This window comes from Capsicum annuum, chromosome 7 (genome assembly GCF_002878395.1).
Source record: "Capsicum annuum cultivar UCD-10X-F1 chromosome 7, UCD10Xv1.1, whole genome shotgun sequence".
Taxonomy (NCBI): Eukaryota; Viridiplantae; Streptophyta; class Magnoliopsida; order Solanales; family Solanaceae; genus Capsicum; species Capsicum annuum.
In genome coordinates, this window is record NC_061117.1 from 15,614,880 (window position 1) to 15,618,612 (window position 3,733).

Sequence of the window (3,733 nt, forward strand, 5' to 3'; positions counted from 1 at the left end):
TTAATTTTGCCGGTTTGATCGGCGAATCTTTTTGTTTTTCCTCTTGGGAGAAAAAAGAAAGGGGGCGAGGCGCGGAGGCCCGCGTGCGGGGTGTGACGGGCGGCGCAGGAGAAAGAGGCTTAAAAGAATTTGGAGTGCTGGGAATGACGGATGCGATCATACCAGCACTAACACACCAGATCCCATGAGAACTCCGAAGTTAAGCGTGCTTGGAGGAGAGTAGTACTAGGATAGGTGACCCCCTGGGAAGTCCTCGTGTTGCATACCTTTCTTTTTTTTTTCTTTAAAATTTGGTTTAATTTTGCCGGTTCGATCGGCGAATCTTTTTATTTTTCCTCTTGACGGAAACGAGAACAAAAGCGACGCGCGGGGGAGCGCGTGCAGGGTGTGACGGGCGGCGCAGGAGAAAGAGGCTTAAAAGAATATGGAGTGCTGGGAATGAAGGATGCGATCATACCAGCACTAACGCACCGGATCCCATTAGAACTCCGAAGTTAAGCGTGCTTGGGCGAGAGTAGTACTAGGATGGGTGACCCCCTAGGAAGTTCTCGTGTTGCTTCCTTTTTTTTTTCTTGTAAAATTCGGTTTAATTTTGTCGGTTCGATCGGCAAATCTTTTTATTTTTCCCCTTGACGGAACGAGCAAGTGGGCGACATGCGGGGGCGCGCAAGCAGGGTGTGACTGGCGGCGCAGTAGAAAGAGGCTTAATATAATTTGGAGTGCTGGGAATGACAGATGCGATCATACCAGCACTAACGCACCGAATCCCATCAGAACTCCGAAGTGAAGCGTGCCTGGGTGCGAGTAGTACTAGGATGGGTGACCCCTTGGGAAGTCCTCGTGTTGCATCCCTTCCCTTTTTTTTCCTTTAAAATTCGGTTTAATTTTTCCGGTTCCATAGGCGTATCTTTTAGTTTTTCCTCTTGGTGGAAATGAGAAAGGGAGCGAGGCGCGGGGGCGTGCGTGCGGGGTATGACGGGTGGCGTAGGAGAAAGAGGCTTAATAGACATTGTAGTTTTGAGAATGACGAATGCGATCGTACCAGTACTAACGCACCGAATTCCATCAGAACTTCGAATATAAGCGCGCTTGAGTGAGAGTAGTACTAGGATGGGTGACCCCCTGGGAAGTCCTCGTGTTGCATCCCTTTCTTTTTCTTTCTTTTAAAATTCGGTTTAATTTTGCCAGTTCGATCGGCGAATCTTTTCGTTTTTCCCCTTGACGAAAACGAGCAAGGGGGAGACGCGGGGGCGCGCGTGAGGGTTGTCACAGGCGGTGCAGGTGAAAGAGGCTTTATATAATTTGGAGTGCTGGGAATGACGGATGCGACCATATCAGCACTATCGCATCGAATACCATCAGAACTCCGAAGTGAAACGTGCTTGGGCGAGACTAGTACTAGGATAGGTGACCCCCTGGGAAGTCCTCGTGTTGCATCCCTTCCTTTTTTATTCTCCTTTAAAATTTGGTTTAATTTACCGGTTCGATCGGCAATCTTTTTGTTTTTCCACCTTGCAGCAACAAGAAAGGGGGCGAGGCGCGGGGGCATGCGTGCGGGGTGTGACGGGCGGCGCAGGATAAAGAGGCTTAATGTAATTTGGAGTGCTGGGAATGTCGGATGCGATCATGCCAGCACTAACGCACCAGATCCCATTAGAACTCCGAAGTTAAGCGTGCTTGGGCGAGAGTAGTACTACGATGGGTGACCCCTTTGGAAGTTCTCGTGTTGCATCACTTCCTTTTTTTTTTCTTTAAAATTCGGTTTAATTTTGTCGGTTCGATCGGCGAATCTTTTTGCTTTTCCACTTCGCGGAAACGAGAAAGGGGGCAAGGCGTAGGGGCGCGCGTGCGGGGTGTGACGCGCGACGCAGGAGAAATATGCTTAATAGAATTTGGAGTATTGAGAATAACGGATGCGATCATACCAACACTAACGCACCGGATCCCATTAGAACTCCGTAGTTAAGCGTTCTTGAGCGAGAGTAGTACTAGGATGGGTGACCCCCTGAGATGTTTTCGTGTTGCATCCCTTCCTTTTTTTTTTCTTTAAAATTCGGTTTAATTTTGCCAGTTCGATCGGATAATCTTTTTGTTTTTCCTCTTGACGGAAACGAGAAAAGGGGCGAGGTGCGGGGGCGCACGCGCTGCGTGTGACGGGCGGCGAAGGAGAAAGAAGCTTAATAGAATTTGAAGTGCTGAGAATAACAAAGGGGGCGAGGCGCGGAGGCCCGCGTGCGGGGTGTGACAGGCGGAGCAGGAGAAAGAGGCTTAATAGAATTTGGAGTGCTAGGAATGACGGATGCGATCATACCAGCACTAACGCACCGGATTCCATCAGAACTTCGAAGTTAAGCGTGCTTGGGCGAGAGTAAAACAAGGATAGGTGATCCCCTGGCAAGTCCTTGTGTTTAATTTTTCCGGTTCGAGCAGCGAATCTTTTTGTTTTTCCTCTTAAAGAAAACGAGAAAAGGGGCGAAGCGCGGGGGCGCGCGTGCGGGGTGTGTCGAGCGGCGCAGGAGGAAGGGGCTTAATATAATTTGGAGTGCTGGGAGTGACGGATGTGATCATACTAGCTCTAATGCGATCATACCAGCTCTAACGTACCGGATCCCATCAGAATTCCAAAGTTAAGCGTGCTTGGGCGAGAGTAGTACTAGGATGGGTAACCCCCTGGGAAGTCTTCGTGTTGCATCCCTTCTTTTTTTTTCCTTCAAAATTCGGTTTAATTTTGCTGGTTCGATCGGCGAATCTTTTTGTTTTTCGTCTTGGCGAAAATGAGAAAGGGGGAAAGGCGCGGGGGCGCGCGTGCGGGGTGTGACGGGCGGTGCAGGAGAAAGAGGCTTAATAGAATTTGGAGTGCTGTGAATAACGGATGCGATCCTACCGGCACTAACGCATCGGAACCCATCAAAACTCCGAAGTGAAGCGTGCTTGAACGAGAGTAGTACTAGGATGGATGACCACCTAGGAAGTCTTCGTGTTGAATCTGTTCCTTCTTTTTCCCTTTATAATTCGGTTTAATTTTGCCGGTTCGATCGGCGAATCTTTTTGTTTTTCCTCTTGACGGAAATGAGAAAGGGGGCGAGGCAGGGGGGCGCGCGTGCGGGGTGTGACTGGCGGCGCTGGAGAAAGAGGCATAATAGAATTTGCAGTGCTGAGAATGACGGATGCGATCATACCAGCACTAACGTACCGGATCCTATCAGAACTCTGAAGTTAAGCGTGCTCGGGCGAGAGTAGTACTAGGATGAATGACCCCCTAGGAAGTCCTTGTGTTGCATACCTTCCTTTTTTTTCCTTTAAAATTCGGTTCAATTTTGCCGGTTTGATCGGCGAATCTTTTTGTTTTTCCTCTTTGCGGAAACAAGAAAAGGGGCGAGGCGCGGAGGCCCGCGTGCGGGGTGTGATGGGCGGCGCAGGAGAAAGAGGCTTAATAGAATTTGGAGTGCAAGGAATGACGGATGCAATTATACCAGCACTAACGCACCCGATTCCATCAGAACTCCGAAGTTGAGCGTGCTTGAGCGAGAGGAGTACTAGAATGGATGACCCCCTCAGAAGTCCTCGTGTTGCATACCTTCTTTTTTTTTTCTTTAAAATTTGGTTTAATTTTGCCGGTTCGATCGGCGAATCTTTTTGTTTTTCCTCTTGGCGGAAACAAGTTAGGGGCCAGGCGCGGAGGCCCGCGTGCGGGGTGTGACGGGCGGCGCAGGAGAAAGAGGCTTAATAGAAT

The 3,733-nt window shown here is 49.6% G+C and overlaps 8 non-coding genes and 4 pseudogenes across 8 annotated transcripts; all 12 read left to right on the top strand.

Annotated features, from left to right (window-relative positions):
* The first annotated feature begins 148 nt into the window (after positions 1-148).
* On the top strand, positions 149-267 carry LOC124885983. The gene has a single exon (XR_007043133.1). It is a non-coding gene; the product is annotated as a 5S ribosomal RNA (ribosomal RNA).
* Positions 268-443: 176 nt separating this feature from the next.
* LOC124886343 lies at positions 444-562 on the top strand. Its single transcript, XR_007043429.1, has one exon. It is a non-coding gene; the product is annotated as a 5S ribosomal RNA (ribosomal RNA).
* Positions 563-733: 171 nt separating this feature from the next.
* LOC124885936 lies at positions 734-852 on the top strand. Its single transcript, XR_007043086.1, has one exon. It is a non-coding gene; the product is annotated as a 5S ribosomal RNA (ribosomal RNA).
* A 176-nt stretch (positions 853-1,028) lies between these two features.
* On the top strand, positions 1,029-1,147 carry LOC124886085 (annotated as a pseudogene).
* Positions 1,148-1,321: 174 nt separating this feature from the next.
* Positions 1,322-1,440, top strand: LOC124886045. The gene has a single exon (XR_007043194.1). It is a non-coding gene; the product is annotated as a 5S ribosomal RNA (ribosomal RNA).
* A 176-nt stretch (positions 1,441-1,616) lies between these two features.
* Positions 1,617-1,735, top strand: LOC124886273. The gene has a single exon (XR_007043359.1). It is a non-coding gene; the product is annotated as a 5S ribosomal RNA (ribosomal RNA).
* Positions 1,736-1,911: 176 nt separating this feature from the next.
* Positions 1,912-2,030, top strand: LOC124886024. Its single transcript, XR_007043174.1, has one exon. It is a non-coding gene; the product is annotated as a 5S ribosomal RNA (ribosomal RNA).
* A 267-nt stretch (positions 2,031-2,297) lies between these two features.
* On the top strand, positions 2,298-2,416 carry LOC124886135 (annotated as a pseudogene).
* A 160-nt stretch (positions 2,417-2,576) lies between these two features.
* LOC124885988 lies at positions 2,577-2,695 on the top strand. The gene has a single exon (XR_007043138.1). It is a non-coding gene; the product is annotated as a 5S ribosomal RNA (ribosomal RNA).
* A 175-nt stretch (positions 2,696-2,870) lies between these two features.
* Positions 2,871-2,989, top strand: LOC124886124 (annotated as a pseudogene).
* Positions 2,990-3,165: 176 nt separating this feature from the next.
* On the top strand, positions 3,166-3,284 carry LOC124886017. The gene has a single exon (XR_007043167.1). It is a non-coding gene; the product is annotated as a 5S ribosomal RNA (ribosomal RNA).
* A 175-nt stretch (positions 3,285-3,459) lies between these two features.
* On the top strand, positions 3,460-3,578 carry LOC124886092 (annotated as a pseudogene).
* Positions 3,579-3,733: the final 155 nt, after the last annotated feature.